Below are 26,211 nucleotides of genomic sequence, written 5' to 3' on the forward strand. Positions count from 1 at the left end.
CTTCTTCTTCTTTCTAAGGTTATTTATTTGAGAGAGAGAGAGAGAGCATAAACAGGGGGAAGAGGGAGAAGCAGGCTCCCCCATGACCTGGGAGCCTGCTTCTTCTTCTTTCTAAGGTTATTTATTTGAGAGAGAGAGAGAGAGCATAAACAGGGGGAAGAGGGAGAAGCAGGCTCCCCCATGACCTGGGAGCCTGACATGGGGCTCGACCTGGGGTTTGCTCCTAGGACCCTGGGATCATGACGCAATCCAAAGGCAGATGCCTAACCGACTGAGCCACCCAGGAAGCCCAAGACAGTGGAAGATTCTAAGACATGTGTGTGTGTGTGTGTATAGTATAAAAATAATATATGTGTAAAAATATATATAACTTCTAAGTTTAAAAAATTACATAGAAAATACCCCAATAGATTCACATACAAAACAATGGCAACCATCCCTGAAATAAATGGAACAAGAATGGGTTTCTCCTTGTCCCCTTCTCCCACTGTCCCTCCTGAGATGCCCATTTCCGACAACTGGCCACATCTCTCCCTGTGTTTCCTCTGTGTTTTCGTACAAATTAGGTACCTATATGTATAGGTCGCTTTGATTACTTACATCAGAGGAGATAGATAGGTAGAAGCGTTTGGCAGCCTGCGTTTTTTTCTTTTTATAGTGTATGTTGGCGATCTTTCTGGATCAATACACCCAGTGCCAGCTTATTTGCTTTAATGCCTTCACAGTGTTCCATTGGGTGGATGTTCCCTAATTGATCTAACTAGTGCCCTGTGGGGGAACTTTCTTTTTTTCCCGATGCTTTGCTCTCACCAAGAGCACTGCAGTGCATGTACCTGTACATGTAATTTCATCCCTGCCTGTGCACATCTAGTCCTAAAAGTGGAATTGCTGAGTTAGTTGTGACTTTGATGGGTGTTGCCAGCTCGTCCTTCATTAGAGATAAGCCTCATTCTTTATAACCAGTTATATTCAGTGTCAACATTTAACCAGCGTAACTAGAGAGAGATGAGAACAGAATCGTGGCTCAGTAGGTGGGAGCCAAATTGGCCTGTGGCTGGTGGCTGGGGAGTGACTTGGCACACGTGGGGAGCTCAGTGGTGTATTTGCTCCAGCTAATCCCTGAAGAAACCATCACTGGTCCAGAGCCTTACAGTTTACAGAGTGTATTTCTGTGTCTAATAAGTCTCCCTTAACCCTGTTGAATGAGGAAGGACAGTATCACCTATTTTCTTTTTTTTAAAAGATTTTATTTATTTATTTGACAGACAGAGATCACAAGCAGGCAGAGAGGCAGGCAGAGAGAGAGAGGAGGGAAGCAGGCTCCCTGGTGAGCAGAGAGCCCGATGCGGGGCTCGATCCCAGGACCCTGGGACCATGACCTGAGCCGAAGGCAGAGGCATTACCCACTGAGCCACCCAGGCGCCCCAGTATCACCTATTTTCATCCCATTCTGTGGATGAGTAAACAGAGGGTTGAAAGAGTCACACTCAAGGGACCAGCACGCTCAGACTCTGAGACTCCAACTTTCTGGCATTTTTCTACCGTTTCAACTGCTTTCTCCTTTCTGTCCAGGTCACTTCCTGTGTCTCTCCACTCTTGCAACCCTCTCTACACCAAATCCTCCCCAAGTAATGCTGCTTTCAGGATGAATCCCCAAGCCACATTCTCAGACTCCAGCAGACCCCGGAATATGTAATGAGATGAGAGCTGGTAAGGACCTGCTGGAAATACACCCCCGAGCCTGTCCCTAGGGTGAGAACTGATGGATTTTTTTTTTAAATAAGATTTTATTTATTTATTTGACAGAGAGAGATCACAAGTAGGCAGAGAGAGAGGGGGAAGCCGACTTCCCACTGAGCAGAGAGCCTGATATGGGGCTCGAGATCATGACCTGAACCGAAGGCAGAGGCTTAACCCCTGAGCCACCCAGGTGCCCCAAACTGACGGATTCTTATTGCTCAGACAGGCTCAAGGACAGATGGTAGGAGCTGGGCTTCTTCTACCCAGCCTCTTCGCCCTCCAGGGCCAGAAAATTCATTATTTAAGTTTGAAGAATAAATAATTGGTTGGGGGGAGATGCATAGGTTAACACACGTGGGGAAAAGCAAAAGACCTAAGTTATAAAGGTACTTCATCATGCAGAACCCGTTTAGGTTTTTAGTGTGTGCAGTAGACCCTCGAACAATGCAGGGGTTAGGGGCACTGACCCCCGAACAGCCAAATACCCATGTATAACTTTTGACTCAATAGTTAATAATAGTGTACAGTTGATTGGAAAGCCTTAGCAATAGCATCAATAGTCAGTTACTCCACATCTTGTATGTTACATGTGTTATATACTGTATTCTTATAATACAGTATGCTAGTGAAGAAAATGTTGTTAGGAAAGTCATAAGGAAGAGAAAAGAGTGCTGTTCTGGGTTTACTGATACTGTTTACAAGATGAATAATCTGTCCATACCTACATCAGTAGTGTCTTACGTGATGCAAAGTGCTGTAAATGTTCGATATACCAATGTGAGGCACCAAAAATGAAAAGATAATGTCTGATCTGTGCTCATGTGCATAAGGCTTGATAGATTTTAACTTTGTAATTGATGTGTACTTTACGGTAGACTAGTATCCACATCTATTTTATGCATTCATGACATACCTTTCTTAATTTTTTCGATATTTCTAGGCTACTTGGTTCAACCGATGTTTCTCAAATTGCCACAAACTTCCAAAAATGTTCTCATATATTTCACTGATAAAAAGCTGTGTATAAGTGCAGCCACATTGTTCAAACCCATGTTGCTCAAGGATCAACTGTAAATGTGTTTTATATATATATATATATATATTTTTTAAAGATTTTATTTATTTACTTGACAGACAGAGCTCACAAGTAGGCAGAGAAGTAGGCAGAGAGAGAGGAGGAAGCAGGCTCCCCACTGAGCAGAGATCCTGACTTGGGGCTCGATCCCAGGACCCTGGGATCATGACCTGAGACAAAGGCAGAGGCTTTAACCCACTGAGCCACCAAGGCGCCTCTGTAAATGTGTTTTTAACCAATTTCTTCCCACCCTTTTCCCTGTCGTATTTTCACTCAGACGTGACTGCCCTGGGTATCCAGTTTTGAATCCTGTTGTCTTTGTTTCACTTAAGATCATCCACATGTCCCATATGCTTTATGGTAGGCAGCCTCTAAGATGGCACCGGGTGATCTGGATGGGGTTCCAGACACGCTACCCCAAAACGAGGCACCTTGCCATATTGAAGTGTTTAAGCTGAGTCTGAGAAGACAGCAGGAGCAGGAAGATCACTCTGACCTTCCCTCTGCCCCTCTCCCCTGAAACAAGTCAGAAACGCTCCTGAGAGAGATGCCCTCCCCGTCTGGGAAGAAAGGGCCACCATTATCTGCAAAGACAGAAACACCACGAAGAATCTGAACAAACAGGTCTTGCTAAGTTTCCCCCAGTTTACTACATTCTCTGACCCATCATACTCCTATGAAGGGAGGCCTGCCCACTCTTCATCATACCTAGCATAGAAATACTCAGGTCTGTTTTTTTTGGTCTTCATTTCCTTAGGAAGGCTCCCGTGTCATATGAAACTTATATTAAATACATTTGTATGCTCTTCTCCTGATCATCTGTCCTGCTCAGTTTAATTTTCAGAGCCAGCCAAGGACACTGAGGGGGGAGGAAAGCTTTCCCCTGGTATTCACATGCTAGTGTAACCCTCTCCTCTTGAACCTGGGCTTGACCTAGTGACTCCATTCTAATGAACAGAATTAGAATTAGAGTTGAAATATTCTAATAGGATGAATAGAATATAGCAGAAATGAGGGGAGGTCTCTTTCAAGATCAAGTCACAGAGGCCTGTGTGCCTTCCAGGTTGTTCACTTGCTCTGAGGGAAGCCAGCCGCCATGTTGTGGGCTGTTCTGTGGAGAGACAGTTGAGGACCCGATGTCTCAAGAGCCAACAAGGACCTGAGCCACATGAGTGACCTGGGAGGTGGATCCTCTCCCAGCCTCGCTTTGAGGTGGACCGCAGCCTCCTGAGGAACACTGACCCACAGGCTCCCAGCTGAGCCACAGAAACTCTGAGATAGCAAATGCTTGTTAAGCCACTAAGTTTGAGGGTAATTTGTCTCTCAGAAAAATTTTCCTTTTGTGGCTGTCTGGGCTGTGTTTTACCTCTCATTAATACAAAATTAACTTTAGTATATATCTTCCTGTGCAATGAGTCTTTTCCAAATGTAGCATTATTTCCAGAGGGTGACTCCATCAGGGAGACGATGGAGGTCAAAATTAAGACATGTATAATTTTCCATCAACATCCCCAAGTTGCTGTCCTCCGAGGAAGGGGTGACCGAATGGGGTCATTAGTAGTGCCCTGGTCCCCATTTCCACACAGCTTTAGCCAGTACCTTCCTTAGTCTTCCTGATGAACAGTGTTTCCAGCAGCGATCCGGTAGTAATCAGACCTTCCCCGCCTACCTCCCATGGTCATTGTCCAACCTGAAATCAAAATCATGTCAGTCAAAAGTCCCCTGGCTTCCACATGGTGCTCTGTAAGACTGGGAGAGGATATGGTTTTTGCTTAGAATCACAGGACTTCTTGGAGCTCTGCTTATCCCAGCCTCGTCCATTTTATAGGAGAGGAAGCAGGGGCCCAGAGATGGCCACGGGTCATCCGCTAATTCATGGCAGGGTGAGGACAAGGTAACCCAGGTCCGTTGCCTCCCTGCTTCAAGCTGTTCTTTTGGACTCAGCTTCCACCCCTCACATCGCCTGAACCAGATCGGCAGAACTGTAGGTCTCTCCTGCATTCCCTGGGGATCCAGAAAATTCGCACATTGAAGAGAAGCTCACTCCAAATCCTTTCTCCCTTTGCTGCTCCGGCTATCCGACAATCCCCTTCCCTCATTTCCACTCCCCCTGTGGCTCTCCCCGGCTCACGCCGGCATCTCAAGGCTGGTTGGCCCTTTGGCTCCAGCCTCCTCCTCTCTCCAAGCCCCTCTCTTAGGCCATGAACCCCAGCCCGATTGTTTCCATCCCCCTGTCCCCACAGCCAAGAAAACAGGAAGTGTCTGAGTCACCCGTTGTCCCCTGGGCTTCGGCTGTCTGGGCCCGGTTCTGGAGTCAAGGAAGGACAAGTAGGGAAAAGGTTGGCTTCACAGATGACAATTGTCTTGTGGAGCCCCAAAATGAAAAGATAATGTCAGTTTTCCAGCACTGCCTTCCAGCCTAGGGGACCCCAAATAGCCCGTGGGCTAGGAATCTCCCCAGCTCTTCTTGGGATAAAGGTAAGAGCACTACCTCAAGGTTTGGAGTTGAAGAGTTGTCTCTCTCCCCGCAGCTGTGGACCCTTTGGCTTGTCCGGTGGCTCTCAAGCTTGGTTATTTATTAACATCACCCAGACTGTTTTAAAAAAGACTGAACCCTGGGCTCCAGCCCCAGAGATCCAGGTTTAATTTTTAAAAGCTCCTCAGGTGATTCCAAAGTATAGTCAGGCTTGGGAAACTGCTCTCGGAGCCTCAGTTTCTCTCCTGTCCCATAGGGCTCATGATGCCTACTTTCCACAGCTGCTGAGAAACAAGGTATCCTCGGTGTGTTCAGGCACATTGAAAGGTAAAGCACTAGTGTGAGAAGTCTTTCTGTGCCCACCTGTGGGAAGGCTTGGGTGGAAGTGGGCTACCCCGAGGGTTCCCTTGGTCTCGAGAACCCAGGTCAAGATGGTAGTGGCAAGACACCGATGAATGTGCTGAAGAGCACAAGCAAAGCCTGTTTCCCGTTCCCCAGTGGCTGCGCTCCAAAGAGCCCAGCACCTGGGCAGAGGAAATGCAGGGGACAGGCCTGGCCCCCAATGAGCTGCTGGTCCAGTGGTGGAGAAGAGCAGGCAAGCAAAGGCTCCAACAAACACAAGGCAGAAGGATAAAAGCGTTCCAAGAGCAGATAAAAGCTGACAATGAGATGCGTTCTCCCTGGAGGAAGTAAGGAAGACTTCCTGTAGGAGATGGCATCTACACCAGGGGGCTCATGCAGGGTCTGAGAACCCCAGACTGAGGGAAATGCAGGAACAAAGGCAGAAAGGTGGGAAGGAAAGTGCATTCAAGACTTCCCATGGCCACCTGGGGGCAAGAGAGAGCGGAGAGGACAGGAAAGGCAGGAGGCCAGTCATCTGGGCAGAGGCCAGCCTTCCCTTCCAGCCCTTTTCCCTTGGGAACACAAGTATATACTGTATGATTCCATTTATGAAGAAGTACATTTATTTTATGGCATGATCTGATCATATTTCAAATATCTTTTTTTTTTCAAGTGTCTGTTTTTGATATTGATGGTTTCTGCTGGCCCTTGGCTATATTGTCTTGTTACCTGTGTGCCTTTTTTTTTTTTTTGAATTTTAAATTTAAAAATTATTTATAAATTTATTTAAGTTGTTTTCTTTTTTTAATATTTATTTATTTATTTGAGAGAGAGAGCATGAGCAGCAGGAAGGGCAGAGGGAGAAGGAGAGAGAATCTCTAGCAGACGCCCCGCTGAGTGCAGAGACTGACACGGGGCTTGATCTCACGACCCATAAGATCATGACCTGAGCTGAAACCAAGAGTCGGACACCACCCAAGTGCTCCATTAAATTTCTTTAAGTCTTTGTACCTGGTTGTTTTTTTATTGTAGGTTGAACATTTGTTTGAAACGTCACCTTTGGATATTACTTGACACCTGAAGTGATGTCACCGTCCTTTCGTTAGGTCCTTCCGTTAGCATCTGCCAGGCACCTGGGGCACTGGCAGTCTCGGATCTCGGTAGTTCAGTTTTCCAGCCTAAGACTTCGTGCCCCTCCCCACCCCCCGTCCCTCGGGGAGTTCAAAGCCAGAGTGTAGAGCTTACAAGGGCCAGTTTGCTTCTGGGTCACCTTGACTCTGAAAGTGTAAGCCTTTGGATTTCCCTGTCCTGAATGGGGGCTGGTTTCCAGTTCTGTGCCCTGACTTCTGTTCCTTGACCCCCTCCCGGCTCTCAGAGGCTCTGCCCAGCTTCCTGGTCACCTTCTCCTGATTGGCCAACTCCACTGTGGCCTCCCGATGCTGGTCTCACTGGCCAGGCAATTTCCTGATATCTTGCTAGCTCTCTGATGCTTTTAAGATTACTTAATCTCTCGTGGCCAGTTTTTCTAAGTTGCCTTCAGTAGCAGATCTGGTCCAGACATCTGCCTTTAGTGAAAATAAAGATCCTCTTCTAATTTGATTCTACCATGATTGTGTTCCTGCTTAATTGTTTAATCCTATAATTGTACCTCTTTTTCTTTTAAATAAAAAAGATTGATAGTCAACTACATATACTTACTTGTGTTTTCTAACAATACAAAAAAATGTTCAAAACAATAATACCAAGATGAATTAAAAACAGGGCATGAGCCCCGCACCCACCTGATGTGATTTGTCCTGGGTCTGTGTGGTTCTTTGGGACCTCACTCCCTTCTATCCTCAGGCTGCTGGGGCTGTGCCCCAGGGCCACATCCTTCTGTCGAGGTGATTTCTTTCAGAGGAAATAAATCTGGGGGCACCCTTCTAGACTTTAAATTTAGTTTTCAAATCTTATTCTAGTAGCATTAAATTTTAACAATCTCCTTTGAGACATCTTTGAATAAGATGGCCATGGGAAGTCTTTTTTTTTTTTTTTTTTTTGGCCATGGGAAGTCTTGAATGCACTTTCCTTCCCACCTTTCGTCCAGTTTATAAACTTAATCAAACATATTAAAACATTTTATTTTATACATATATATGTGTGTATATATATATATATATATATATATTTTCCCCCCCATGCCCAATGTAGGGCTTGAACTCACAACCTTGAGATCAAGAGTTGCATGCTCTAGTGACTGAGCCAGCCAGGAGCCCTTTAAAATATTTTAACCTTTATTCAAAAATTAGACTTCTTATTCCAGTAGTCTAATTTCTGACTGAACCAACAAGAGCTTTTGTCCTCAGTATTAAATAATCTTTATAAAACTGTCAGTTAACCTTATAAAAAATAAGAATTAAATAATAAAGATGAAAATATGGTGAATTTAAAGTTCTCTTACATGTTCTAATATGATGCATAAACTCATAGGATGCTCAGTTTAAATTATTCAGTTATATACGTTCAATTAATAGTTCTAAGGCTGTTGCTCTAAAAGACCACATTACCTTATCTATTACAAGCATTATAGAGTAACAAATACACATTGTTTACCTCAACATAAAAATACCAGTGGTGGGCGCCTGGGTGGCTCAGTGGGTTAAGCCGCTGCCTTCGACTCAGGTCATGATCTCAGGGTCCTGGGATCGAGGCCCGCATCGGGCTCTCTGCTCAGCAGGGAGCCTGCTTTGTCCTCTCTCTCTGCCTGCCTCTCTGCCTGCTTGTGATCTCTCTCTGTCAAATAAATAAATAAATAAAATCTTTAAAAAAAAAAATACCAGTGTCAGGGTCAAGTAGCCCACATCCTTGGGTCCAAATGTTATACACACTTCCCAGATCTTCTGGTGCAGTTTCCTCCCAAACAGGCAGCCTGATTGGTTTTTGTATTTGACACTTAAGCTAGGTGTGATAGGCAGGATAAGATCCTCCCTCCCCAAGGGAGCCGCAGCCTCATCTCCAGAACCTGTGAATATGTTACCTTACATGGCAAAAGGAGACTTTGCAGGTGTGATTAAGGTAAGGTCTTGAGATGGGGAGAGTAGCCTGCATTATCCAGGTGGGCCCGGTGTAATCACAAGGGTTCTTATGAGGGACAGGGAGCAAGAGAATCAGAGAAGGAGGTGATAGCCAAAGCAGAGACTCGAGTGATGTGATCGCTGGCTGAAAGGGAGCCAGGAGCCAATAAATGAGAGCCACCTCTAGAAGCTGAAAAAAGGCCAGGGAACAGATTCTCCCCTAGAGCCTCCAGCGGGAATGCAGTCCTGCCAACACCTGGTTTCAGCCCAGGGAATGTCATCTGGGACTTCTGACATCCAGAGCTGTAAGATAAGAAATCTGTGTTGTTTTAACCCACTAAGTTTGTGGTAATTTGTTACAGCAGCAGTAAGAAACTAATACAGTATATAAATATAAATCTTCACTTAACCCTAAGATTTCTGAGTTCAGTATCAGCCTAAGGTATGCAAAATCCATTCCATTGAATTTTAAGGACTTTTTAATGATGGCAGCAACAGAATTGATTATAAAGATAAAAGGAAACTACACAATTGTGTTTGCCCAGCACCCTCCACTGGAGATGGGAAGCTCTGTTCCTCACTGTCCCTCATTCCGTGTGGCTACGAAGTAAACACTTACTGAACATGATTGTTTGGTTTTGTTTCTAATCAGACAGATTCATGTTCTACAGTGGACAGTCCTAGCTTCTTGGAATGTGTTTTCTGCAGCTACTGGGGCTTTTTGACATTCAGACACCTGAAGACCATTGTAGACGCCATTTCTATCAGTGATTATATGAGACAGGTCCCCAGGACATGGGTGGTAACAGCCGCAGAGAACAATCATGATGTGGTGTGGTACGTGCAGGGACAGCTAGTCATGTGGAACCTCTTCCCATCACAGAGGAGGGATGGTGGGAAGGGTTGGTCAGGGCGACCTGGGACACAGGGGCCGAGAAGGGACAGCGCACGGACTGAAGTTGATGGCTGGGAAACATGAACAAAAGGTTGCCATGTCTTGGGGACCCTTGGTGGGGAAGTGAGGAGACCCAGGCTGGAGCTGGTGGGGATCCCTCTGGAGCCTAGCCCCTCCAACAGTGTGGATTGACGCAGGCTGGGTTTCAGACCCAGGCCTGTCTGTGCCTCAGTTTCTTCATCTAAGCAGTGTTATTCATGGTAGAACCTTCCTCTTCACTGGGAGGCTGGAGGCCCCTGGAAGGGCAGGGAGGACAGCGTATGTTTAGGGAGGTAAGTCTGACTCTAGCCAGTGGAGCCACTGGGGACCTGTGCCCCCTCACTTTCGAGGACATCCTTTGTCTGCTCTCCCCTCCTCAAGGCCTGGGCCCAGGCCTTCACTTGCACTGATGACAAACCTGGCAACCAACCTCCGGGGAGGGGTATGTGGGGACTCCAGACTAAACTGGACGGATCAGAGTCTGAGGGGGTGACAGCTCTGGGAATCTGATTCCCAGGGACTCTGGAGCCTCGCTGGAGTTCATAACAGACTCAGAGCTTGAGTCTGGGTCTGCATAGACTGCCCCTGACACACCCCCTTTCACAGTCAAGCTCATGCTTCAGGCCCAGTGCTGGTTATAGTGTTATTCTCCAGGTCTGCTTTCCCCACGGTGTCTTTGGGGTTTAGACAGAATGCCCAGTTACATCTTAATTCCAGATGAGCAACTTTGGCTTTTTTTTTGTTTTGTTCCAAGATTTGCATGGGACATACTTACACTGAAAATATTACTTGTTGTTTATCTGAAATCTAAATGAACCAGGCATCCTATATTTTACCTGCTAACCCTACTGCCCAGGCCTGAGGCATCTTTCCTAGTTGTTGAGACACGCTCGTGCCCCCGGTGGACACACTGATGTTTCTGCCTCTGCCTGGGAGGTTTCCCACCTGGGCCCAGAGCATCACTGGCGGAAGTATCCAGCGAAACCTTGCAAGGAAGGGGTGGCTGCCTTGAAGAGTGACTGGGAAGGAAGCCTGGAAGATGCCCCCATAAAGCGGGCCAGGCTGAGAGACGTGCTTCTAGGCTCTGACTCCCTCTAGGCTCCCATGGAAGGGGGAGAGGGTAGACACCACCGCTGCCCTCCCCTGCCGCCTGCCCACCCCTCTGCCCAGGTCTCCAAGATGGTGGGAGGGCTTAGAATTAGTGATGGTGATTCTGGAAGTAGTTCTGGAAACCGACAGGGCAAGACAAGGAGGGATCCAGATGGCTCTGACATTGAATCATCTAATCCAGACCGCCTTTGGGCCTGTTTCCTGGGGAGAGGGGCTGCTGGCCTGCAGAGGGCGCCCTCGCCCCACGGTGCCGGTGGTGGTGGGAGACACGCGATGAGTCTAGAGTGAAGCTCAGGCCCAGGAGGAGGACACCCACCCAGGTCAGAGGCTCATAGTCTGTCAGACCCACCACCTCCTGATATAAAATATTGTGGATGCCCTTTTTAACCATCCTGAAATGAAATTCACACATATTACCACCACCCAGAGACAAATAAAACACAAATGTATGGCTTTAATTGTAATAGAAAGGAAAAATGAAAAGACAGCAATTGAGAATAAAATGAAATGTATTTCAGTCTGTAAACACTTAGGCACGGCTACACTAGGAAGGCCTTGCCATGTGTAATTAATTACCTCTGGCTTTTAACTGTAGACAGAAGTACTGAATGTGACAGGTCAGTTGCAGGTGCGTTCAGGGTATTGGCTCAGCTGGATAAAATACCTGCCAAGATTTTCTGGAAAAGGTAACAAAAAAAAAATCAAAAGTTTATATTTTTAAGTAATCTCTACCCCCAACCCAGGGCTGGAACGCAAGACCCCAAGATCAAATGCCACACGCTTTTTCCACCAAGACAGCTAGGCACCCCTGAAAAAGGAATATTTCTTGATAAAATTCCAAACTAAACCAAGTACAGGTCTTCCCTGGATTTATTTAGTTGTCCTCCTAGAAAATCTGGTGTATGCTTTTCAAGCCATACAATACTATATTTTGTGTTTATATGTAAAATCGAGTTAGAGTCTGGGTTTAGAGATTTGTAAGTAGGGCTTTCACCGATAGGGCTCCTGAGACAGTTCTTTGTTGTGGAACCATCCTCCTGCCCACCCATGGGGCCCTGCTGCCCCACCACTACCCACAATTCTATAAAACGTGTCCTGGAGCCATACGTGCTCTGTCAGGGTCAGCATAAGGAGGCCACATGGGGAACCCGGAACCCCCAGCCTCCAGCTTGGCTCCCTGCACTGGAGCCTGGGCCCACGGCACCCCCAGTTTACAGATACTCTGAAATCCGGTGGAGCTCCTGGGGTCTGAGCCAAACACGGTGGCCCTCAGGTTGTTTGGGGTATAGGGGGAGGCAAAGGAAACAGGATGGACTCCCCTCTACGTTCCCTCCTTTCTAGGGACTCTGTCTGGAACGGATGGGGGAGGTGATAGCCTTGCGTCCAGTTGTGGTGGACAGGGTGACATGGCTCCCAGATCCTTCTCCCAGGACTCATTGCCAGCTGGTGGGACTGCTGTCCTTCCTTCAGGGATGGTCCCAGCTGCGGAGTTGCTTCCCTAAGGTTGCCCCCTCCTCCAGGCAGCCCACATCCATGGACTTCCCAAGCAAGGAATCTAAAGGCCTGGCCATCTCAGCCCCGGCTTAGAATACCTCTGAAAGGCCCAGGGGCTCCAGGGCCTCCCAGGGGTCTGACCTGTACCACAGCTCTGCTTCTTCCCCTCCCTACTCCTGCTCTGTCCTCTCCTTTCCACAGGTGTAGATCCCAAGGCCTCCTTAATAAACTCCTGCACCTTACTCCACCTTGGAGTCTCCTTGGAGAAGCCAACCTGTGACACCCCGCAACGGGCCGTGCTGGGGGATTGTGGGACCCACCCTGGGAAGAGCAGCACAGGAAAGGGCGGGACCATTCCTGTTGCCGGCATTTGGGAGGGCCCCGTTTCAGTCAGGGGCCTCCAGAGAAGAGGACCCAATAGGATAAGTATAGATAGATAGAAAGAGATCTAATACGAGGGACCAGCTCGTGCGCTCGTGGAGGCTGAGGAGTTCCACCACCTGCATTCCACAAGCTGGAGGCCCAGGGAAGCTGGTGCTGGAGTTCCAAGTCCAAAGTCAAAGGCCCGAGAACTGGGGAGCCCATGGTATAAGTCCCAGTCTGAGTCTGAAGGCCCAAGAACCAGAAGTGCTAATGTCTGAGGACAGAGAAGACAGATGTCCCAGTTCAAGGAAAGAAAATCCACCTCTCTTCTGCCTTTTGTTCCATTCCGACCCTCGGATCGGAGGGTGGCCGCCCATCTGCGTGAGGGCGCCCTTCAGTCCGTCTCCATGTGCCAGGCTCTTCCGGAAATGCACTCACAGTCACACCCTGAAATAATGTTTGACCAGCTGTCTGGACATCCCTGAGCCCAATCGAGTAGACACATAAAATTTAGCCATCTCAGCCCTCCTAGAGGAGGTGGGCTGCGGGCCATCTCGAAGGACGGTTAGGACTTGAAGAATCGGAGATTGGGAGGGCAGGAAGGGAATTTCAGCTGATCACCGTATGGCGTGCCCTGTGCCCTGGAGGTAGGTACTTGACTTATACATTTCACCTGAGTGGGGAGGCTGGCCTGGGGGAATGGCGAGGCGTGGAGCTCTGCTGGAAGAGAAGGCTGCGTTGAGTTGGAACGTAGGCTTTGTATGGAAGGCAATGGGGAGCCTCAGACAGGGAGAGCTGCTGCAGGATAGACATTTTCAGTAAGGTCTCTGTGGTACCAATGCATGTTGTGTTAGAAGAGTTTGAGGCTGTTGCTAATGTCTGAGATCCCATAAGTCCTGCCCGGAGCTGTGGCCATGGGGCCGCCGCACCCAGGAGATGACTGGGTGAGGCGTGGGGGGAAGGGAAGGAGGGCCCCCAGCCCAGAGCTGAGCTTGTGAAGGACGGTCACTGGGCAGGTATGCATGGCTGCAGGGGACTGTATGGTTTTTCTCGGATGGGGGTTGGGGGAAGTGAGCCTTCCTTTGCACAGGGTCCGCCTGGGGACCATCAACTGTGAGGACCCCAGTCCCCGTCATGGGTGGCTCAAGGGGAGGGCAGGGAGAACAAGGGCTGGTATATCAAGGTAACACTAGCTAATGTAACACGCAACACCCCTACCCCGACACGTGCCCCCTCATTTCAGTGCCTTAACACAAAACAATGTGCCTGTGCGTTTGCCCTAATGCACGTGTTTCTGGGTGGCCGGTGACTCTTCTCCATGGTGACCAGCACTTTTCTAACTTGTGGCTCTGTTAGCTCCAAGGTCCTCAGTGTTCCTTATGTTCAATGGGTGGATGAGGAAAGAGGGGGCACACCTACTTCTTAAAGGCCTTGACCAAGAAGTGACACATATCACTTCTGCTCTTATTCTACTGGTGAGAACCGATCGTGGGGGCCATGCTAGATGCAAAGGTGCCTGGGAAATGTAGTCCATGGTGGGGCAACCACTTCCCAGTGACAACTGTGTGTGGAAGAGGGGAGCCGTCTTGGGTCTGCAGGGAATCCTGTTGCCTCATCTGGCCGTGGGCCCAGCAGGAGGAAACGCCCCCTGTCTCCAGTAGGCTTCCAGAACAGGTTTACACGGTGAGTGTTGAGGGCACTGCGTGTATCTTGTGGGTGGGATCTGCCCACAATAGGCTGGGGGGGCTGGTAGGGTAGGTGAAGTGTGACCCTGCTATGCTCTGTTGTGCAATGTGGCAGTTGTGGGCTCTATGTCCATTGTGTTGGTTTTCTGTTTTTCTGTGCATTTCCATTGCTGCGTAACAAGTGAGCAAATACTCAGCAGCTTAAAACAACATGCACAGATTCGCTTCACAGTTCTGTAGTCTAGAAGTCCAGGTGGGGATGGTTGGGGTCTTTGCTGAGAGTCCTACAAGGCCAAAATCAAGGTGTGGCTGGGCTGGGCTTGGCTGGACTCTTCTCCAGAGGCTCCAGGGAAGATATGCTTCTAGACTCACTCAGTCTTCCTCACAGGCAGAATTCAGTTCCTGGCAATTAAAGGACTTCCTGCCTGTTTCCTTGCTGGCTGTCAGTGGGGGGTCGCTCTCCGTTTTAGAAGCCACTTCCTGGTCCTTGCGTGTGGCCCCTTCACTTCCAAAGCCAACAACCATATGTCAAGTCCTTCTAGCGCCTTGGAGCTCTCTGATGTTCCCTTCTGCCACCAGTGGAAGAAAACTTGCTTTTTTTGTTGTTTTGTTTTTTTAAATTTGTATGTATTTGAGAGAGAGGGAGAGGGAGCACAAGCAGGGGGCTGGGGAGAGGGAGAGGGAGAAGCAGGTCTCCTGCTGAGCAGAGAGCCTGATGTGGGGCTCCATCCAGGACCCTGGGATCATAACCTGGGCCAAAGACAAGTTGAGCCACCTGCCACCCAGCCCCCCAGAAAACTTGCTTTTAAAGGGCTCAGGTGAGTAGATTAAACTGCCCAGATAATCTCCGTTTTGCCATACACCATAATCATTAGAGTGATATCTCATCATATCCATAAGTACCACCCATACTTAGAGGGGAGGGGATCTGACAAGGTCAAGGGTCAGTGGGGATCATTCTTAGAATTCTCCCTCCCACAAGGGCTGGGTCCAAATGCCCTTGATCCTAGTTTCCTCCTCTGCAAAGTGCAGATAATTGTATAACATGACCATACGGTGAGAATTAAATTTATTTATCCATATATATGAACAAACATTTGCCAAGCACCTTCTCTGAGCTGGGGGCCGCTCTGGGCACTAGGCATCCAGATGCAGACATGACAGGCACAGGTGACATACGGGAAGGGCCAGCAGCACGACTCAGCCTGTGCTTGGGCAGCAGTCACAGAGTTGCTGGCTTGGGGCTGACGTTTTATCCGCCATCCCTCTCCCCCTGCCGCCTGGCACAACCTCTCACACCCTCCCCGGGCCCAAGAGCAGACATCTCCTAACTGCTGGGAGGACAGGCTGCCTCCCCTGAGCTCAAGCATGCAAAGTGGTGGCAGCCGCAGCGCCTCTGTCCATCAGCTCCTTCCAAGGATGCAGAGAATTCATCTGCAGATGTCTCCTGAAATATTCAAAGTGATTAAGACAAATACCTACTAACTGTCCACGATGGGCTGTGCTTCCTCCAGGCTGCCCTCCCAGACTACCCACAGCGAGGCATGGTCCCTCTTGGGTGACTACAGTCCAGCCTGCTTCTCTCCTGCAACATGGTGTCCCCCGCCTCATCCTGTACCACTCCACTGGGGGGTCATATCTTACCGCCATTCCTGGTCACTGGCTAAAGGGCTGCCTGGAAGAGTTGTCTGAGGGGGCAACTGATTGAAGACCTGTCAGTTTCAGCCTTGGCCCCTGCACCCCCAACCCTAGAGAAAACCGAGGCCAGTACAGAGGCTCTTGCTTTCAAGTGGTGGCTCTAAAGTCCTAAGCTCTCACCTTCCTCTCCCTGTGAGTCCGACTTAAAGGGCTCCTTTGTGCACATCTGCCTCTCCCCCCACCCATCCCGCCCCAGATGCCCTTCTCGCCTGAATATTCAGTTCCAGTCCTAATTCACTGCCCGCTGTCACCCAAACTCAAGGACCCTCACCATGTCTCCCGTCCTAGAAAATCCTCCCTCCACCCCGCCTCACAGATGTCTGAGGAGTGAATAATTGATGGCGGTTGATGAGCAGAGCAGGAAGAGGGCTAGTTTGAATCCTGGCTGTTCCTCCTGGGGTTGATGGGGAGGCTCTGTTCAATGTGGTGGGGGCCCTCAGAGTGAGCTGGGGCCCCATAGTGATCCAGACACTCTGCAATGGAAAGCTGTGGGGTGGCAGGCAGGGACTGCTGACATGGGCATCTGAGAACAGAGAAGGCTCCTGGACAGGAGTCAGATTGAGGGACATGGCCGAGATGAAGCTTGACTCTCAGAGAGGAGGGTCACCTAGGTACAATGGAGGTCCTCGGGTTGTCACTGGGAAAGGAGACTTCTTGGTTCTGATCAAGAGGGCCATGGAGGAAGAACTTTTTTAATTTTTTTAAGATTTTATTTATTTGTTTGACAGAGAGCATAAGCAGGGGGAGCAGCAGGCAGAGGGAGAGGGAAAGACAGGCTCCCCACTGAGCAGGGAGCCCAATGTGGGGCTCGATCCGAGGATCCTGGGATCACGACCTGAGCTGAAGGCAGATGCTTAACTGACTGAGTCACCCAGGCGCCCCAGGAAGAACAGTATTTAAAAGGGTGGAGAATTCACGTTTACTATTCTTTCCTGTGAGATCATGAGCTATGCTTTGGGAGCCTTAAAACCTCGGAGAACACGGCAGGGGGTCCTACAGGTGACCTTGGCTGGTGGGGACCACAGCCTAGGAAACATGGATGGGTTGCTTATACACAGATATGAGCTCTGAAGGACATGATGTCACTGGCGGGGGGCCCCCTCTTCCTCTAAGAACAGGGGCTGCTGCTAGCCCTTAGCGGACACTCACAGTTAGAGATAAAGAAGATGTGCCTAAGTCCGCATGGCACTCATCACCTTTCTGGGGACTGTCTTTTCTTTTCGGCCCGGAGAGTAGAGAGCAGGCCCAGCAGAGAGGATCCCTGAGGAAGTGCGGGTTCTCTGTGACAGCCCAGCGCGAGAGGCTGCTGACCTCAGGAAGCAGGAATGCAGGCTGTCTGAAATCATGGTGATGATGGACAGAAGGGAAAAGGCTGCATTCTTTCCTCGCAGAGAGCTGCAGGCGTGAGCACACGTGTGTGTATGCAGGCGTGTGTGCATGGCAGGAACCCAGGAGAATGACATTCCAATGGCTGAGCTCCAAGTCAGCTCCCAAGAAGATGTAAAATTAAAAGGACACTTTTGGTCTTGCTTCCTGCTGGATTCCCAGTGCCCTTGAGAATGACCAGCTGGCTGCCTGGAACTCGGACTGAGACAAGGTGGGCAGCGCCACTGGCGTGCTTAGCCAGGGCTCCTGTCCGGAGTGTCTCCACCAGGTAGCCTGCCCTTTGCCCAGAGGCCTCCTGAGGGTCCTTTTATTTTGTGGCTCTGCTGTTCTCGATGTCTAGTCTCCATCCCAAGCTCTAAACGGAGTGTTGGCCACGTCCCAGTGGTGGGGCAGGTAGATGGGAGCGGAAGTGCTCCTCTTCTCTGAGGGCAGGTGGAATCCGGGCTGATCACCGGCGCTCACGCCCAGGAAGCCAGAGTACAATCCCGTGGTCCCACCTAGCGATAAGACAGGCTGATGGTGCCTGGCTCATAGACAGGGATTCTGTTATTAAAGAAAGAAAACGACAGTGGATTCTGGACAGCAGTTAGCATTTTGTCCACAAAGCAAGAGGTGGATTGGAGGCTTGTGTGGAGGCAGGGAGGCCATGTAAGAGGCTACTGTAGTAAAATCCAAGTAAGGAGCCGTGGGGGCCTGGACCAGAGGGTGGCCACTGGGGAGAGACCACAGTTGGAAGAATTCAGGAAATATTTAGGTGGTAGAACCATAGCATTGGGTATTAGTTAAATATTGAGGGGGAAGGAGTAGGAGGGCTTGGGGCAATTTCTGTAAATCCGGCATGGAAATTGGGCACATTTATTTGGCAAATGTTTATGGACTTGATCCCACACGGCAGGTACCATGCTTGGAGAAGTGTGGCACTAACTCTGTCCTCATGGGCCATTGGAGGAGAAAGATTCACCCCCAGGAAACAAGGCAGGGGAACTGTCAGATGCTTGGAAACCAGTTAGGGTGGACAGTGGGTGGACAGGATTTCAGGGGAAGCAGAATTTGCCGTTGGGCATGGGGCTATGTGGTAGGGCTGAGCTCTCCCAGAGGAGGAGGCAAGCATTCCAGGTGAAGAAGCAGAAGGACCCAAGACTTGGAGGTGGCCCACATTATCAGGAAAATCTTTCTAGGGATGGTTGTGGGCACCCTGGTGCAGAGCAAACCCTTTGGAACCAGATGGACCCAGGTTCAGATCCTGCCTCTGTACGCACGTGTTGCTGGTGGAGTCATAGTTGGGTCAGTCTCCACCACAGACTATTTGGTATTATTTATGGGAGCTATAATCACACCTATCCCTCAACCCAGCAGTCTACTTCCAGGAATTTATCCTACAGATAATACCCATGCACAGGGGAAGCAACGCACACACAGGCTGTTTATTGCAGCGCTATTTTTGGAATTGCAGTAAGATTAGAAATAACCCACATGTCCATCCATATAGGATTGAGTAAATAAATGATGTATTTATGCTGTGAAAAAGAAGGAAGTTCCTCTCTCTGTACTAATACGGAAAGATCTCTAAGATCTGTTGTGGGTGATAAAAGCAAGGCACAGCTTAGTGTGTAGGATTTACTACCATTTGGATAAAGAAAAAAGGCGGGGAGGGAAGGATATCTCTCCAAATATATCTGTGTATTTTTTTTTTATATTTGCGTGTATATGCATGGATATCTGGAAGGAACACACAAGATGTACCCTGCAGGACAGAGAGTTAAAAGACTGAGCAGCGCCGTTGGCTGGCAGACTTTTTACTGCACTCTTTTGTACATTTGGAATTTCGGATTACGTGAATCTATTTTTTTTAAAAGATTTTATTTACTTATTAGTGAGCACGTGCATAAGTGTGAGTGGGGGTGGTGCAGAGGGAGAAATAGATTCCTGGTAGAGTAGGGAGCCAGATGTGGGACTCGATCCCAGGACCCTGGGATCATGAGCTGAGCCTAAGGCAGATGCTTTGCCGACTGAGCCACTCAGGCGCTGCCCCTCAGATTATGTGAATGTATTATCTATATCCTCATCCTGCTGTTCGATAGCTGTGTGGCTGTAGGCTAAGCCCTGGCTGGCTTGCCCACTGGCCAATACGAGCTGCCTACCACAGACTTAGCGGTGTTCGGGAATCAGGGTGCTGTACGTTCAACAACTCTTCCTTCCGTTTCCCCGGCCAGCCAAGACGGGGAGCTCAGGAGAAGGAGCAGGTTTGGAGGTGCAGAGCGGGAAGCCAGTTCTCCCCAGTAACTTTGGGCTTGGCGAACGCTTTCTATAAAGGGCCAGAGAGTGATTATTTCAGACTTTGTGGGCCACTCGGCATCTGTCCTGTCCGCTCAAGTCTGCCGGTGTATCGTGAAAGCAGCCACAGACACGCTGTAAACTAGTGCGCCGGGCTGTGTCCCAATAATTTAGGGATGCTGAAATCCAGATGCGATACAATTTTCATGTGTTGTGACATTTTATTCCTCTTTTGATTCCCCGCCCCCAACCATTTAAAAATGTAAAAGCATGCTTAGCTCAGCCTGTATGAGCACCGGTGGTACTTCGTACTTGAGCTGTAGCTTGTGAACATCCCACCCACCCCTCTAATGATCTGATTACCAGAAAAGGGACCACTGGCGCTCAGGCCTTCCTCCGGCTGGGTTTTTGTCCCCCTTCCCCCCCTGACACCAGTAGCCACAAGGCTAACACCTGCCCCTCACTGTTTGGATGCTTGTCTCCAGAATAGAGGGGGGGTAAGGGCAGGACCTGGCCGTTCCCTGTTAAGTCTTGGCCCCTTCTGAAGACCTGGTTCATTCTTAATTTTTTTAAATTTATTTTTAAAGATATAATTATTTATTTTAGAAAGAGAGCGTAAGTGTGTGCCTGCATGAACGGGTGGGGGGGATTATAGAGGCAGAGGAAGTGGTTGAGAATTTCAAGCAGATCCCCGCTGAGCAGGGAGCCTGATGTGGGACTCGATCCCAGGACCCTGAGATCGTGACCTGAGCCGAAAGCAGATGCTTAACCAACTGAGCCACCCAGACGCCCTGACATGGTTCATTTTTAAATAAGAAATCAGCCTTCCCAAGGGCCTGACCTTTCCAAATCTGGCCAGAAACTGGGCTCTCTCTCGAGGCAGGAAGTGGGGGCAAAGTTTGGCCTCCAAACACTGCCCTTCTTATGACCAGTTCTCCACCAGTTCCAAACCTGCCTCTGTGCCGGTCCTGCCCGGGGCCAGCTCAGGTGGTGGCAGGGTGGGTAGGGGAGGAGGGGAGACCTGCCCGGGCTGCTGCAGGAGGCTGCAGTGTCATCCCCGGGGCCTGCCTTCCTCTGGGAGACAGGGGGCTGGGAGATTTTCTTTGAAACCTGCCTCCCCGTGTGGAGGGGCTCAGATGAGCGGAAATGCTTGGACTACTCTCCAGAGAAGCTTCTTTCAATGCTAGCTCCTCTTTTCTCTGTTCGCTCTTTTCGATGGGTCTCCTCTGCCCGGCCCTCTTTTCTTCCTCTTCTCCCTTGACCTCCGTTTGTTTCCTTCTCCCTGTAGCTTGTGGAGCTACACTCCCCTCAGCGTGGCCTGAGTGTTGCTGCTGAGCCCATGCTCAGACAGCTCCCTCCTCGAGGAAGCCCCGAGTCCCTTTCCCCACCTGGATGTACTTTCCTTTCAGAGAAACACCACCTGCTTCTCTCTCGCTTCTCTCTCTCGTGGTGGCCTTCTGAGAACCACGGCCTGGATTTTGTGCTCCCCAGACGGGGACTCCAGTAGTACCTTGACACAGGGGGATCGTGCCTGTTGGAAGCTCCACAAGGGACAAGCAAGTCATGTCCAGGAAGTGGCAAATGGGCTGCCCTTTTTGGTGGGCCAGTCAAAACCCAGATGTGTGCTATGGGTGCCCAGAGGAAACCAGGAGGCTGGCCGGGGCATCTTGGACTCAGGAGGACAGCACCATGGGCTCTTGCAATGCCAAGCTTTGAACCCAGCTCTGCGACCCCGTGGGGTCCCTGCTGGGAGCTGCCACCTCCTGTTAGGGGCCTTGGGGAATGTTGCTGGAGGAGGGGGCTGTGTCTGAGCTGGATCTCTCCTCTTCTCCTTTAAGCACCTTGGTCCCTCTTTTCCTCTCTTTGCCCCCCTGAGCTAATGAGCTGAATGCCCCCGCTGTAAATGTCTGTGTCTACCTGTTTCTCCCTTGAATGGCCAGGCTCCTGTTGGCTCCAGAGGAGCATCCTGGGAGAGGTGGCCAGCAGATGCTAGATACTGGCCACCTGGAGGCCTGAGTGCACCTGCAGCTGGCCCCTTCCCCACCTGGGCACTGGGACAGGGCAGGGGGCCCAGCCCACCTGCCCGTGGCTTCGGACACTAGCCCCTTCCACTCAGTCACTCACAAAATGTGTGTGAGTGTGCAGAGGGGACTGGGACTGAAGGAGGAGTGGGGCCGCCTGGGGCACAGGGCTGATGGTTGGGGTCTCCAGGACCGGTCTGGCATAAAGGGACATTCATTCCTGACAGGTGTGTGCTGGGCTTAGGCCTGGCCAGGTCCAGCCAGAGCTTTCAGCAGGACTTAATCAGGCCTGAGGTGGGCTCCTCCCTCCTGAGAGCTGGAGTTGGGCTCTGGCAGGGGTCACTGGAACAGAGCTTTCTGGGGAGCAGAAAACCAGCCCAAGGCACCTGACCGCAGAGCCAAATCACCTGGGTGACCAGGGGTTGCGTACAGGGTGCTCATGGTCCAGATAAGAAACTGAGGCCCCACGTGGCATGGAGGGTGAAGACTGATTGAGGGCCGGTCTACGCAAAGTAGCTCACTGACGTGGGCCTCTTTTACAGATGGAAAAATCAAGGTCCCAAAGCTTCATGAGCCTGACAGAGGCTCAGGGCAGGGGGGTAGCAGGGTGGGCTTTCCCACCCCAGGATATTGACGAGGCTGTGCCTTTCGATGGGGGTCCTTTTTCCCTCAGCTTCTCTACCCTTCCCTCCGGGCTTTGTCTGACCGAGTTTGGGGACAGGGAGGGGGATATCGGAGTGACCTGGTCAGTGTAACATGTGGGTATTGGGCCAAAAATTGAGGTGAGCAAGAAATTTTATTTTTCTATCCTTCTATATACTCTCCATTGCAAGCCCTCTCTGGGGAGTGGGGGAAGCAGAAGGGGTCACAGTGTGAAGGTAACTTCAGGCAGCCCTTCCCCAAGGGCTGGTTTCAACTTGGTGGGCAGCTTGCTCCTCACATCGGCTTCTGTCAGGGACCTGAGGATCCTTCTGTGTTTCTGAAGCCTTGGTGAGACCCAGAAATCTCTGAGACTCGCTTATAAAACTTTCTATAGATTTCTGGACATCTCCTCTAGTCTAGACAGGCTCCCCCAGAAATTCTCCCTTTTAAGGGAGGCTCTCCTTCATGCCTGGCTTCTCAGGTACAGCTCGAGCTTAGAGTTTCCAGGGATGTCTCAGATTTCATCAGTGGGTTCCATCATCCCTTTTCTGTGTGGCCCATGGCTTTGGTGGGCAGTGAGGGATGTGGGGAGGTTATCCTCTGGACTGACCACCAGCGTGTGCTGCTCTGCTGATGGGGGCAAGGCAGCATGTTGTGAGGGTCCCTGAGGGTCGAGGTAGTCTTCCATTCTCTTTCTCGGGGGGCATGTGCCATCATCAGTCAACTGTGAGTCCCCAGGGCCATGGGGGTTACTGTGGCCCAGCTGGGTTCCAGGAACCTTCTGGGCCTCTGGTTTCCCTGACCAAGCCTAGCCACAAGGGGCAGACTGGCTGCCCTGAAGGAGAGTGGGCAGTCTTGGTTTGCCCAGAATTATGGGGGGTGGTTCTCAGGACGAAGGAATTTCAGTTCTAAAACTAGGATAGTATTGGGTACTGGGTAAACTGAGGCAAGCTGACACCCTGTCTTTTTCTCTCCCTCTCTCTCCTGCCTTCAGCCTGCTATGGCTGGACCAGGGAGGGAAGGAAAGGTCAAAGGATCTTCATTTCTATATTCTGTGCTTGGAATAAGGTTCTAGGTCAACCATGGGGTCTTTTTTTTTTTTTTTTTTAAGATTTCATTTATTTATTTGATAGAGAGAGTTTGAGAGCATGCGAGGGGAGAAGGGCAGAGGGAGAAGCAGACTCCCCATAGAAATGGGAGCCAGATGTGGGACTCGATCCTGGGACTCCGGGATCATGACCTGAGCTGAAGGCAGTTGCTTAACCAACTGAGCCACCCAGGCACCCCTCAACCATGAGGTCTTGACAAGACTCCTTGGAGAGTTCATCCCCAACCCTCTCCACTGCGCCCAGTCCCAATAAAGGAGTCAAGTTTGGTTTTGGTGCTCCCTGTCTTTATACTGGGCTGCGGCCAAGCCTGGCCTCCTGTTGAAGGCAGTCCTAGGTCCATAAGTCCAATGCCCCTGGGCCCATACTGCCTCATTCTGTGACCTTGGGCAGGTCACTCCGCTTCCCTCTTGCCCCAGTCTCCTTAGCTATGAAACAGAGGGTTGGGTTTAGAAGGTCTGCTGAGGCCCCTCTCATGTTGTTTGGAGCCCACACAGATGAGAACTCTGACCCTGATCCCGCTATGTAGCCCTGGAAAGTCCAGCAGGAGGCCAGCAGCTTGAGCCGTTAGACTTTGGGAAGGGCAAGCCAAGGACAGAGTCCTGATGGTCTGGACAAAGGAAATAAATTAGTCCTGCACCAAGAGGGCAGTGGTTAGAGCTAGGGCCCCCTAGAACTTGGACTCAGCCAGTGAGTCCGACCTTACTCACTTCTGGAAGCAAACAGAAGTAGAGTGAATTGCCCAAAGGAACACAGCAAGTGTGTGACCCAAGGGGTGTTAGACTCCTGGTCCCCTGGCTTCCCCCCAGGGCTGTCTGGGCTCCTACTCAGGACCACTAATGTTAGGAAGCACTCTCCACGTGGAACGTCCCCTCCTGCCCAGCACACCCACGCCTCAGCCTCCCAAGGCTGCAGCACTTAGACCCCCAGATCTTGCAGGACCCCGTGAACAGGGGAATGGTAGGTGTGGCTCACCTCTGAGCCAGCTGCTGGAGATGCTGCCCCAAAGCATGGGGGAGGTGGGAGGCAGGGAGCCGCTGGGGAAGTTGGGAGAGGGAGTGCAGAGCCTGGGGCCCTGAGGGCTGTGCGGTTTGAATCTGGGTCTTTTTGTTGAGTGGGGGGCTTGGCTTTTGCAGAGGTTATCAAACATGAATACCTAATACTTCCAGTAATAATAGCAATGGCAGCGGTAATAATAATACAAGATTCCATTCATTGGGTGCTTACCCTGTTCCTGGCTCTGTTCTGAATGCTCGAGTTCATTTGACGCTCATGACAGCCCTGGGGGACAGGGAGTATGAATGTGACCATTTTACAGCTAAGAAGGGCGGAGCGACGTAAATGTGGTCACTTCACTGAAGATGGGAGGGTGCAGGGAGCGAGTTCGAATTCCTATTCCCAGGAGGCTGAGTGGCGCCGAAGGTCTTGTTCTGAAACTTGGGCAGAGTTTGCATTGTAACACCCAGTGGTGACAATTTTAATTTTAAAACGGTGTTTTCTTTTCTCTCTCTCTCTCTCTTTTTTTTTTTTTTTTTTAAGATTTTATTTACTTATTTGGCAGGGAAAGACTTGAGAGAGAGAACACAAGCAGGAGAAGCAGGGAGGGAGAAGCAGGCTTCCTGTGGAGCAGGAAGCTTGATGCGGGGCTCCATCCCAGGACGCTGGAATCATGACCTGAACTGAAGGCAGATGCTTAATGACTGAGCCACCCAGCCTCCCCTAAAAATGGTGTTTTAAGTGACAGCCCTTTTGGATCAAATCTTGGCATCAAATTAAATTGCCTGGCTTTGTAGTTCCTGGAACATGTGGCTGGGCTGCCCCCAGGGGGCGCCCATGTCCCATCCAGGAGGCATGCCTCCCCTGGGATCCCTCCCCTACAGCACCTGGGTGGCGAAATCTGGGAGGGGCAGGAGATACTGGAGAAGTAGGGCACCAAACATTGGGCTCCACGGTATGGCTCTTCCTTCATGAGCAGAGGCTCCCCCCAGAAAGGTGCAGTGATGGGCTTCACGGAATCTGTACAGAATGAAACGAGGGGGACTTGTAGGGTATTTCTAAGGAGAGAGCCCAAAGTTTTCATCAAGTATCACAGAAAAGGCTGGTAGACCTTCATGGTTAGGAACTCTGCTCTGGGCACCAGAATCCCAGGACAGGAGTGCTCTCTTCCCAACCATGGCTGGTCCCTTTGGCATCACCCCAGCATGGCAGGCCATTTGGGGGGCTCTAAGCACCCTGAGAAGAAGTCCACCACCCTCTTCTCCAAAAGTGGGAGACTTGCAGAAATCGCCCTACCCACCCTGCCCCAGCTTGAGGAGTGCCTGAGGGCAGGAGGAAGCCCAGTCCCCCTGTTGCTTACTTGCCTCGTGGGCCTCCGTTTCCTCACTGTAAAAGGACAGAAGTGAATGTCGGCTTTGTAGCTTACTGTCAGCATCAAAGCTAAGTCCTGTGGGCAGGGGTCTATTACCCCTGCTGAGCTGATACCTGGGAACTTCTGGGCCATTCTTGGCTGAGCCTCCTTTTCCAGAGTCCAGGCCCTCCTCCTGCAGAGCAGACACAGGAGCAGAGCGTGTTTCTGCGGGCCAGGCCTTCCCGGCTGCAGCAGGAAAGCATCTGTCCCCTGTAACAGGCAGGTGGTGGAATTAAGCTAGAATGTGAGCTTACCAGGAGGGAGCTTGTCTCTCTTGCTCTCTGCTGTGTGCTCAGGGCCCAGAACACTATGTCCCACCCAGGAGGCGCTCAGGAAATATTTGTCCAACAGCAGATGGGGCCCTGGGGAAGGGGTAGCTGGAGAAGTTGGGGGGGAGGGGCCGTG

At 50.4% G+C, this 26,211-nt stretch overlaps 2 long non-coding RNA genes across 3 annotated transcripts in view; one reads left to right on the forward strand and one right to left on the reverse strand.

Moving 5' to 3' along the window:
- LOC132029206 (uncharacterized) overlaps nt 1-26,211 on the forward strand; it is a 42,600-nt gene that overhangs the window by 5,091 nt on the left and 11,298 nt on the right. Inside the window, exon 3 of one of the 2 annotated variants that reach the window (XR_009407738.1) lies at nt 3,879-4,421. The exons of the other annotated variant lie outside the window; for it this stretch is intronic. This is a non-coding gene — a long non-coding RNA (uncharacterized LOC132029206). Of the gene's footprint in view, nt 1-3,878; nt 4,422-26,211 lie in introns of those variants that run through there. 2 annotated transcript variants of the gene reach the window in all.
- LOC132029205 (uncharacterized) lies at nt 2,886-5,381 on the reverse strand. The gene is made up of 3 exons (XR_009407736.1): nt 5,307-5,381; nt 4,415-4,505; nt 2,886-3,399 (listed from the first exon to the last, which is right to left on the reverse strand). It is a non-coding gene; the product is annotated as an uncharacterized LOC132029205 (long non-coding RNA).

This window comes from Mustela nigripes, chromosome 13, assembly GCF_022355385.1.
Source record: "Mustela nigripes isolate SB6536 chromosome 13, MUSNIG.SB6536, whole genome shotgun sequence".
NCBI lineage: Eukaryota > Metazoa > Chordata > Mammalia > Carnivora > Mustelidae > Mustela > Mustela nigripes.